Source organism: Solanum dulcamara, chromosome 6, assembly GCF_947179165.1.
Source record: "Solanum dulcamara chromosome 6, daSolDulc1.2, whole genome shotgun sequence".
Taxonomy (NCBI): Eukaryota; Viridiplantae; Streptophyta; class Magnoliopsida; order Solanales; family Solanaceae; genus Solanum; species Solanum dulcamara.
In genome coordinates, this window is record NC_077242.1 from 43,469,492 (window position 1) to 43,482,566 (window position 13,075).

Sequence of the window (13,075 nt, forward strand, 5' to 3'; positions counted from 1 at the left end):
TAAATCGGGCTGAATGTTCCTCGGCATTACTATATAATATATGGATCGGGCCTTGGCATTACTATATAATATAGGGATTGGGCCGAACGTTCCTCGGTATTACTATATAATATATGGATAGGCCAAACGTTCCTCAGAATTACTATATAATAAATGGATTGGGCCGAACGTTCCTCGGCATTACTATATAATATTTGGATCGGGTCAAACGTTCCTCGACATTACTATATGATATCTGGATCGGGATGAATAATCCTCGGCTTGTATGTTACCATGTCTGTTGATACATTATAACTCAAACAAGAGATGGGTTTACTTATGGTTAGCAGGAGCATACGCGAGTGTCCAGTTCGGGCACCCATCATGGCCTACGGGGATGGGTCATGACACCCTAGGTGTGGCCGGCACTCAAAAACCATCTCTGGCCTCTGAGAGAACTACTTGGTCTCATCTCTCATTCGTTCATCAGTGGAATACTTATGTGGGCTCGCCATCATCAACATCAAATGAAAGAAATAATCCTTAGAAGATGTAGTTTCAAAGGAGAACTACTCCAATTACATCATCAAAATCTGTCTATGAAGTCTCTAACACTATCAGACGGTGTCAATGACATGTCCATTCCTACCTCAAAAGAAACATAATACTCAACAATAATAAAAGGATAAAGAGTTCCTCCGAATACAAGAAGGACTCACCAAATAGCTGGAATGTAATGATCTTCAATGATGTGCCTGTTGAGGATCTCTAACACCTATATCTCCATCATAAAATAATGCAGGTCAAATGACGTTAGTACATGGAATTTACGAGTATATAAAATGGCAAAAAACTAAGGATAGATATTAAGAAACTCCTCTTAGGAAGACTCATCTCAAAACTCAACATCATCTCAACATCAATATGTAATGCAAGTTTAAAAATAATAATAATAAGCAACGTTTACTCAGTTGGGAGTTTCTCTAACCGACAACCATCACTTATGAGCTAGTGATGATACAACGATGCGATGTCGTTTCCACATCCATCCAATACCTTATCAAGGTAAAGGACATCACTATCTTCGATCACATCATTAGTCCTCTTTTTGGGACTTGAGAGGTATAGCCTCCATCCTATGCCGGCTACGTAGTTCTGGGATTTGAGTCAATTAAACTCTTACCCAACTCGATGCTCAATACTACTCTCAAAATATGTGCTCATATTAATATCACCATCTAGTCTTATTGAAAAAAAAATCGAACTCATCTTATTATCTCTTCATCAATCATTACACTTCAAAACATTATTTACATCTCATCAAAACATATTGCTCAAAACATCATTTACTCAAATTCATTTAAACTCAATTTTTTTGCTCTTTCAAAACTCAATAAAATACCTATATAGTATTAATTCAAATCACTCTTTTTGTCAATAAATATTAAAAGCCAACATCTTTACTCAAAATATGTGTAAAAAGTTTCATGAACACTAAATCAATTAGGGTTCATAGAAAAGTAGCCATGAACAATAATTCCAATAATATAAGAGATAAAAATAATAATAATCTCAATGCATAAATATATCTAACTCAATATAAGAAGAATTAATTCATTTAGAATTCAAGATTTGGGTAAAACTCAACTATAACTCAATTACGATAAACTTAAATATTGGGAACATAGACGAACTCAATCCTATTCTATGAATAGACTTACATACTTAGAATTTGAAGCTTTACTCCGAATTGAAGAACTCAATGACCACTCTTGAACCTCTAGCCTTTTCTCCTCGTCGAAGCATTTTGTGTACTACACGGAGTCTGAGAATCACTAGAATAGTATTTCTATACTATCTTAAACACTAAAACTATATTTGGGAATTAGAAAAGAAGTGTATAGAGAGAAGAGTTGCTTGAGAAAGCTAAATGAATAAAATGAAAAAATAAGGTGGGTATTTATAGGTATGGAGGAGGAACCTAACAATAAATAAAAATAATTACAAAGAATGATCTTGAAAATTCAATGGAAGATTGTGATCTTATTGATGATGTAAAATGGAGGACTATTGATTTCATGGGTGATGTCTAATGGATCTAGTTCTTTCCATGGTTATGAACCTTCTTTTAATGGAATACCATTTTCGGAGCTACGTTTGAACAAAATAACTTCCTAATTAGGATTTGGTGTCTTCATATGAATTATAGATATAGAAGTATAATTTTACATCATTCAAAAATCAACCAATGCAGAGCAACCTATCGTGAGATATGATTTTTCTTATACAAATACTCCATTTCATCACAGAACCATGTCTTGTAAATATTAATTTATTTGACCTATGTATCCTCTGAATCTTAAGATATGGTCTTCATGAAAGTTATAGGTAATATCATTAGGGTTATTTAAAAATTTGAATCACATAATGTGGACTATTCTATGAAAGGTTATGACCAAAATACAGAAATAGTATTATTTTCGTTGAAAATTGAAATACCACATATAATATTTTAGGGGGTGTTACAGTTTCGATCATCGTGTTATAACTAAGACCTAGGTCGGATTGTGACAAACTTAGTATCAGAGCACAATCTTTAAGATGTCCTAGGGTATCCAACATATCGTTTCAAGTAGAGTCTTATTCATGGTTGTGATAGAGGCTATAAGGCATTTTAGAAATTCTCACTTCTTTCATGATAGATATCGTGCGATATAGTGTGTTTTAAGACTTCCTTTTCCTAACGATTGTTCTTTATGATTTTCAGAAAACATGGCTCCAAGAAGATCACTATTTTCAAGGGGAAACAGAACTAATGAGGCTCAAGCTCCCCCGGCTCCTCAAGACAATGCCCCCTATCCGACCAAGTGATTAATGCGTAGTTTTGAACCGCCATTACTATGCTAGCTCAACTGGTGACCAACCAAAGGGTTGTAGCTTCTCCTAATGTTTCTACATTAGCCTCAAGAGTGAGGGACTTTGCACGAATGAACCCTCTCGAGTTTTATGGCTTAAAGGTTGATGAGGATCCTCAAGAATTCATCGATGAGTTCTATAAGATAGTGAGCATTTTGGGGGTTTCATCCAAAGAGAAGTCAGAGTTATAGGCCTATCAACTTAAAGGTGTTGCACAAGTATGGTATACCCAATGGAAAATAGAGAGGGTGGATGAAGGTCCTATTGAATGGAATACCTTCAAACTTACTTTCCTAGATCGTTTTTCCCTCTTGAACTAAGGGAAGTTAAGTTGTTGGAGTTCATTAATCTTCGAAAAGGCAATATGGTAATAAGGGACTATGCCCTTAAGTTTACTAAGCTCTCTAAGTATGCTCCTTCATTTATTGTCGATCCATGTGCTCGAATGAGTAAATTCATAGCGGGGGTATCCTACTTGGTTAAGAAATGTCGTACTATTATGCTTATTAAGGAGATGGACATAACTTAGCTCATGACTTTCACCGAGCAAATTAAAAGAGAAAAGCTCAAGAAGATGAGGATGAGGGACGGTATGAAGGTGGGTTCTCAAATACTAGGACCAGAGGTGGTAGTAGTGGCTGCTCTCAACATGGCCAAGGTTCAGTGAAGAAGTTTTCTAAGGATAGGGTGCCATACCCTAAGGCTGAAGGAGAAGCAGGTGTGAATGCTAGTAACCCTTATTTTCATACATGTGCAAAGTGTGGGAATAATCATTGAGGTAGATTCTTGATGGGAATGGGTGGTTGTATGGATGTGGAAAGATAGGCCATAAACAATATGAGTGCCCACATGTTGCCAACAAAGGTGGAGCAAGTCGTCCTCAAGGAGGCCAAGTGCAACAAGGAGCCTAATCTCAACCTAAGGATAGCCAATGCAATAACTGATTCTATGATGTTCATGCTAGGCAAGATGTGGATGAGACTCCCGATGTGGTCACGGGTATGTTATGGATCTTTAACTTTGATTTTTATGCATTGCTTCATTCGGGTGCCAACTTGTCTTTTGTTACTCCTTACCTTGCTATGAGATTTGATGTATGCCCAAAAGTGTTGTTAGAACCTTTTTCGGTTTATACTCTTATTGGTTATTCGGTAGTAGACAAAAGAACCTGTAGAAGTTATCCCATGTCGGTCTTGTACAAAGTTATTCCATGTGATCTTGTTGAACTTGATATGAACGATTTTGATATCATGCGTAGTATGGATTGGTTACATGCTGCTTATACATATATGTGTTGTATGATGTGGTTAAGTTTTACTTTCCTAATGAGCCTATTCTTGAATGGCAGGGTAATGATTTGGTGGTTAAAGGTAGATTCATCTCATGTCTTAAGTCCCAGAAAATGAATTTCCAAATGGTGCTTTTATCATATTGTGCGAGTTAGGGATGTTGATTCCAAAAATCCTACTCTTGAGTCGGTTCCTATTGTTAATGAATTTTCTGATGTGTTTTCCAATGATTTTCCCGGTGTTCCACCTGAAATGGAAATTGACTTTGGTATAGATCTTCCTCCCAATACCAAACCTATTTCTATTCCTTCTTACTATATGGCTCCGCAGGAACTTAGGGAGTTGAAAGAGCAATTGAAAGATTTATTGGATAAGGGTTTTATAAGGCCAAGTTTTTCACCATGGGGTGCTCCCATATTGTTTGTTAGAGAAAAGGATGGGTCTCTCTAAATGTGTATATATTACGGGTAATTGAATAAGGTTACCTGTAATATCCCTCAAAATGCTCACAAGTGCCTTAAGAATGCCTGGGAATAGGTCGCTCATATAACGCATTATCCTTAAACTTTTTGAAAAATCCGAGTTTGGAATATCGATAAGGGGGTCAAAGTTTGCAGGAAAATAGTGTCAGTGGATTTTTAGGATCCGTAGATTAGAAGATAGATTTCTCAAAGGAACTGTGCAAACCAGTAAGGTGAGCAACAAGTCCACGTTGCAGACTTTCTTGCCTCCGCATCGCGGATCTAGCAATGAATTTTTGGCCAAATTTAGTTTTCAGCAAAGCCACTTTAGACTTTTTCCTAATTGTTAGATAATGAACCTAGACATTTTTAGGACCTAATTCAACTCTATAAATTGACCTAAATCTCTAATTCTATTCATTCTTCTATAATTCACCTACTCAAATATTTCTCTCTCTACAAAAGACTCTCAATGACTCCATTGAAGACTTCAAGTAAATTCACTCAAGATCTCTATCAAAACTTTCAAGTTCTTCCAAATTATTTGGCTTTCTCACTTAAGGTATGTGGATATTGATTCATGGATCCTTTTATCCATGAAGCCCAATCAATTTCTCAAGGTTTTCTATCAAATTAAAGTATGGTATTTTATGAGTTTTATGATCTCTATTCCTATTGCATGAATTATGATTCAAAGTATTATCATGAGTCTATTTTTATATAAATTAATGGTTATTGCATTAAATTGAAGAGTTTTTCTATGAATTCTCCTATTTTGATCTCTAGGGTTCATGATGTAAAATATGAGTATTTTCAATTATATTTCCTAATGATATTATCTATATGAATTATGTATGGGATGAAAGAAAGTTTATGATCATTCATGTTTTCAAGTCAATTACATAATTTTTAAGTTAATTGATCATGCATTCATGTCTTACCTTAATTTGAAATATAAGATATGATCATAAATTTCTAAGTATGAATTATAATTATGTATTTCAATTATGATCATGGACTATAAGTATGTTTTGAATGATGATTTTTATGTAAATTATGGAAAGGGTGACTTAGGGCCCAATATGGTGACTTAAGGCCTAATGATATGAACTACGTATGTATGATTTGTAATGTGGAAGGACAATACCTGCATTTCACTTATGTTATGAAAATAATTTACTCTATTATTTTCAAACCTATGATCATGACTGATATATTTCATTATGATTTGTATGCTATAGATGTATTCTGTGGGATTTGACTTAGCACTGAATGTGGACTTGAGGTGGGGACTCAAAATATGGGGTCCTTATACAAAGTCTCTTGTCGCATAACTATATGCCACCTATGACTCGGTTCTATCGCACAATTGTAGATATGAAACAAAGGTAACATCCTAAATGTCCTGTAGCCTCTTGTCTATAGATGTGGTGCACAACACACCGATAAACAAGACTCTACTAGACACGGTCTGTAGACACTCTAAGAACGAACTACTCTGATACTACTTTTGTCATGAACCAACCATATGGGCCATGACTGGGGTCCGACCTGGACCCCCGTGTACCTATCTGTCGACTATAGTCAAATTGTACTATGTATAACGTGATACTGCTCATAAAAACCTTAATGGGTTAGAATTTTTTTTATGTTCATATAGCCTCCTAGATATAGGAACCAAACATATGAACCTAGTGGTGATAAAATATTCATATATGTGTAGCCTCTTTTATTTGCATTTTGTCATGAAAGGGAAAGCCAACCGACAAGGATGCCACAAAATAATAGCTTTTACAACATATCGCATAGTCATAACCGAAATAAACTCCTAAACAACACACATACATATGTCTACAGACCTCTAAGAATAGGAACGACAACATATGGAGGGATAGGGCCCCCGCCGTACCCCTACATAAATAAATATATACATTGCAGGACCAGTACCCAAAAGCTAGAATCCAAAATAGTGGAGCACTTCCAACATAGCTGACGGATATCCTAAGCTGGCGGATCTCCAAAATGAACATCTATACCTGCGGGCATGAAACGCGGCCCCCCAAAGAAAGGGGGGTCAGTACCATACATGTACTGAGTATATAAGCATACATAACTCAGATAACAACTAAAACAGGGATGCAAGAAACCAAGTATAGCATTTAATAGGGTATTGTACCTGCATCTCAAAAAAGGAAGTCATGTATACCATTATCACATATCGTATCCGGCCCACTCGGGGACTCGGTGTTATAAACACATCATCTATCATGATAGGCGTATGCATATTATTAGCACTGGGGGATGTACAACCCGATCCATGTATATAGCAAGCCCATGCCGAGGAACGATGTCCCAATCCACATATCACGTAATAATGCCGAGGAACGATGGACCAATCTATATATCACATGATAATGCCCAGGTACGATGGCCCAATTTGTATCTTATATATTAGTACCGAGGAACAACGGCCCGATCCGTATACATGCATATCATATAATAATACCAAGGAATGATGGCCCGATCCACATATTATATAACAGTGCATATATGTGCCTATAAGACTTGGTAACATGTCAAACATCCCTCAGGTATCACCATAAAATATGTTCCAAACCCCTAGGTATAGGAGCTTACACATTCCATCACTATTCAGCCTATAGACGACTCGAGGGTCATAGTTCAACTACTTTAAGACCCTTATCATTCAAGAGTGAGTACAAGTCATGAGTCACATCCAGAGCCTATAAATGGAACTGTCTCTAACTCATATCATACATCGTTTCACTTACAGTAAGCCATTTCAAAAGAAGGAAGGAATAGGCTTCACGTGTACTACTGTTAGTTATGTAGAAGACTTACAAGTCCATAACTCAACTATCGCAGGAGTTCTAATATCGAGAAGTGAATAAGAGCCTTAACTCACACTCAGAGTTTTAAGAGTGGAATAACTTCAACTTCATATACACAATACTTACACCTAAGTCATGCCAAAAAAAGAGGAAGAATAACTTTACATACACTACTTCTCAGCATATAGAAGACTTGAGGAATGGAAGCTTAACTACTTTAAGAGTCTTAACATTCAACTGTGAACATGAATTATGAATCATGAACCATGTTTAGAGCTCATGAATAGAGTTACCCCAAGATTCATACACATATCACTTGTCACTTACATCTAATACATGCCCAAAAGAAAGAACAGATAGGCTTTACATATTTATACCAAAACATGACAAAAAAAGGAATAGTTTTACATACTTATGCCAAAAACATGCCAAAAGAAAGCTTCACATACCTCGTATGGACTTCTCTTAATCATGTTCACGTCGTCATCCTCCGAACCTATTTAATATGGAAGAAATGTGAGTATCAACAACCTTAACTTTTTAGTGCCCTCAGTTGCACCTTAGCATTCATGGAACCTATTTCCTGATTCGTCTCCTCGACTAGTTTTTTAATTAGTTAAGGCGTTAATAAAAATTGGGCAGCACTTCCCCTATAAAATACCCTATCCGAATTTCCAATTACATCCCTAATCACTACAGCCAACCAAAAACAACACCCTGTAGCATATACATATAAAACATGGCGACATCACGCAACACAAGCTCCAAACAACTTGCTGAAAATTACGACAGCAAAATAGGGTTTCTAGTCTTTATTTCTCAAAGCCTTCATTTATACGAAACAAGGGGTCATGTGGATGTTACAAGCAGCACCCACACCCCTTTTAGAACCCATTTAGTCCCTGCAACAAACCCCCACACACCTGCAGCAGTACACCACAAGCACAACACTTTACTTCGACGACAATTCAACTATAGCGATTCCAATTTAGTTTATTTCGAACGTCAAGCATCTCTATGATGTTTTCACATTTACATCTACTTAAACAACATATAATGCACTTATTAACAATACCATAAACTCCAAATTAAGAGGAGAAACCTTACCTTACCTGAAATTGGCCAAAACTAGCCAAAACCTAGTCTTGGAAGTTCTTTAACATGCTGAAACTTTAGCGGACTGTTTGTATCATTTTGGTGCTGCTACAGACCATAACTTTAAATTAATAACACTTTCATAGAATTTACAAACCCTTACCAAAACCATGGAGAAGAAAATCAAGTCATACCTTAACAACCGGCTTTCCAAACTTGCTGAAAATTAACTTCGGAACACCTCGACATGGCTGAAATTAAGGGGATATTTGTGTTACTTCTTGCTGCCCCAAATCCGAAATTTCCATTATTAAACACCGTTATATCACCGTAGAATACCTTAAATAATTAATTCACAAAACAAAATCGGAAGACTCACCTTCCAAGGCCAAACCCGTAGCCCTCTCCCCTTGACTCTCTAGGTTTTCTCTTTAAGCTTCTCTTAGTTTTCCAAGTGTAGAACTGAAAATACGGTTCCATAGGCATATTAATATACATATATATACCTCCACATAGTTGAGGAACACCGTAGATAATTAATTCACGGAGAAAAAATTAGAAACTTACCTTAGTTTCTCTTAAACCGTGGCTGCTCTCTTTTCTCTCTATGTTTTTCCTCTCTTATGTTTGCTGAAATTTTGGATGAAGAATGAGTTAATAGTAATCATAAGACATATATATGTACCTCTTTAGAAGGTGCCACGTGGAAGCCCCTAGGGGTGACACGTGGCAGCCTCCTAAGGTGCCACCTCAACCCATACGGCCAATCACATGCTGCCATGTGGCAGTGGGGTCCACCCCAAGATACAACATCACCTACTTAAGCCTAAGTAGGTGTATCACCTGCTTTTCCAAGTAGGTGCATCACCTGCTTGTCCAAGTAGGTGCATCACCTACTTGCTTCGAGTAGGCGCGTCGTTTCCTTATTTCCCTTCCGTAGGTCCGTAATCTCATTTTACTTCAAGAGCCTATGCATTCCTTGCTACTTAAGCTCGACGCGTACTCAAGTATCTTAGTATGCAAAATGTCCCAAGTAATAGCTTTCAAAAGTACGTCGAGTCCTATGACTCACTACTTAGCCCCCAATTTCTTTCGGATTCTTGTACCCCTATTTCCAATCCTTTCTCTTATGGAGTATCTCCTTCTTCTTTCCTTAGGATTATTTGATAGTGTTGTAGATTATCTGACTCACATGACAACTTCTAAGAAACTTAAGAGCCTTACCAGAAACTTAAGAAGCTTACGAAGCATTCCAAGGTACCAAAGTACGGGGTGTAACATTATTCATGAGTCTGAAGAACACCACACTTATGAGTAGGAGGCTATGAAACATATTAAAATTCTCACTTCCTTCATTATCCATGTCGTGTGATAGAGTGGTGCTCTAAGACATTCCCTCCTAATGATTGTTCTTTGTGATTTTCAAAAACAAATGGCTCCAAGAAGACCACCGTCGTTAAGGGGAAACAATGCTAATGAAGCCCAAGCTCCCTCAGCTCCTCAAGATAATGGTCCTCTACTAAAGAAAATGACTAATGCGGAGTTTTGAACCTCCATTACTATGCTAGCCTAAGTGGTGACCAACCAAAGGGTTGCAGCTCCTCTTAATATTCCTACTCCGGCCTCAAGAGTAAGGGACTTTGGATGAATGAATCCTTCAGAGTTTCATGGCTCAAAATTTGATGAGGATCCTTAAGAGTTCATTGATGAGGTCTACAAGATAGTGAGCATTAGGGGAGTGACTTCGGAATAAAAAGTGGAGTTGGCGGCCTACCAACTCAAGGGTGTCGCTCAAGTATGGTTCAACGAATGGAAGGCCGAAAGAGTGAATGGGGGTCCTATAGATTAGGAAAATTTTAAGGGTGAATTTCTTGATTGCCTCTTTCTCTTAGAGTTGAGGGAGGCAAAGCTGATGAAATTTATCAACTTGAAGCAAGGGAGTATGAATGTGAAGAAGTATGCCCTCAACTTCATAAAGTTGTCCAAATATGTTCCGACTTTGGTATCCGACCCTCGAGATCAAATGAGTAAGTTTATATCAGGGGTTTCAAATTTGGTTATTAAAGAATATAAGATGGCCTTGTTATTAAAGTAAATAGATATCTCTAGACTCATGACTCATGCCGAGTAAATTGAAGAGGAAAAGCTTAAGGAGGTTCTTAGATAACACTTTATTTCCTAAGTATCACAAGGATAGGGTGCCTAACCTTAGATATCAAGGTGACAATTATAATGGTCAAGCTTTTCTCGCATGCCAAAGGTTGGAAGGTACCATCCGAGATTGTTTAGCCAGTTTGGGTGTATGTTTTGGTTGTGGTGCGAAGGATCATATGTTGAAGCATTGTCCATGGGTTCCTAAGAATGATAAGGATAGTCATCGATGATCTCAGCCCTACCCCTCTGTGGGTCCCCAAACTTAGAGTGGTGCTTCATCCGATAAATGTGAATTCATATTTTTGAAATGGTAATGATTGGTATGGATTGGTTGCATACATCTTATGCTTCTATAGATTGTAGAAGTCATTGAGTCAAGTTTTAATTTCCAAATGAGTCTATTTTATTATGGAAAGGCCATGATTCAGTATTTAAAGGTAGCTTTAGTTCTTGTCCTAAGGCTCTAGTTTGGGGTCATGATAAATAAAGAGAGAGTGGCCATTTTGTTCTTTGATAAATTGTGGCATGCTTACCCCATTTAAGGTTATAGACATGGAGAAAGAGATAGATGGATCTTATTATGAACAATATATAGGTAAGAGTATATTGGTGTATCTGTTAGTAGGAGTTAATGAAAATGTAATTGTAGAGAGGCTAATATAGACATGAGAATTCGTAATTAATGAGGACTCCAAATGAGTGTATTAGAATGGTTATAGAACTAGTCTTGAATGTGGATGGCATGCGTGTGAGTGTGCGGTGCATTAGGTTCTCCTTGATTAGGTCTCAAGGTTTGATAAAATATGGCGGTGAGGAATAGTGCTCTTGGAATAAATTTTCCTTTAGAGGTGTAGGATCCTAAGGCATATTGACAAAATGGAATATGAGTTACATTTGCCATTTGAGTTGCTTTTGGTTCATCCGGTATTTCATGTGTCAATGTTGAGGAAGTTCGTAGGTGATCCAAATTCTATTGTGCCAATGGAGAATGTGAGTATTGAAGAGAATTTGACTTATGAGGATGTCCCGATTGTGATTTTTAGACCGGAAAGTGAAGAGGTTAAGAAATAAAGATGTTGCATCTGTCAAAGTGTTATGGAGGAATCAACAAGTAGAGAGTGCTACGTGGGAAGTAAACTCGGACATGATAAAGCGTTATTCGTATCTCTTTCCTTCCACTCAATCCTAAAGGTTCTAAGTTGTTCATGATCAAATTGATTAAACTCCTACGTTTCAGTTTCATACGTGATTCATATGCATGTATGATTCATGTAAATAATTTTTCTCAAGGACTATGTCTTATGTTAAGTATAACGTTTATATGTTATATGCATTTTTCAAAGTCTCCTATGTACATGTCGGGTTTCTAAGTCCTTTTCCCATGTCCTTTCTATATTAGTTGGATCTCATTCGAGGACGAATGTTCTCAAACGGAAGGTATTGTAATATCCCTCAAAATGCTCACAAGTGCCTTAAAATTGTCTAGGGAATAGGCCGCTTATGTAACGCATTATCTTTAATCTTTTTGAAAAATCCGAGTTCAGAATATCGATTAGGGGGTCAAAGCCTGCAGGAAAATAGTCTCGGTGGATTTTTTGGACTCGTAGATCGGAAGAGAGATTTCTCAAAGAAACTGCGCAAACCAGTAAGGTGCGCGGCAAGTCTGCATCGTGGACGTTCTTGCCTCCGCATCACGGACCTGGCAATTATTTTCTAGTCGAATTTAATTTTTATCAAGGGAACTTTAGACTTTTTCCTAATTGTTAGCTAATGAACCTAGATGTTTTAGGACCTAATTCAACTCTATAAATTGACCTAAACCTCTAATTCTATTTATTTTTCTATAATTCACCTACTCAAATTTTCTCTCTCTAAAAAGACTCTCAAGGATTCCATTGAAGACTTCAAGTAAATTCACTCAAGATCTCCATCAAAACTTTTAAGTTCTTCCAAATTATTTAGTTTTCTAACTTAAGGTATGTGGATATTGATTCATGGATCCTTTCATCCATGAAGCTCAATCAATTTCTCAAGGCTTTTTATCAAATTAAAGTATGATATTTTATGGATTTTATGTTCTCTATTCCTATTGCATGAATTATGATTCATAGTATGATCATGATTCTATTTTGATATAAATTAATGGTTATTAACAGACCTTGCCAGCAGATATAGCAGGATAGGTATCAGCAGGGACAGTAAATCTGGTCTATTCATGTCGCCCTGCCAATAGCTGAGGGTAGTCAGCCTCATTCGATAAGTTTACCGCAAGGCAGAGCTCGAGGGGATTAGATCCACTTTCTTCCTACCGTAGATGAGTTATCACAGT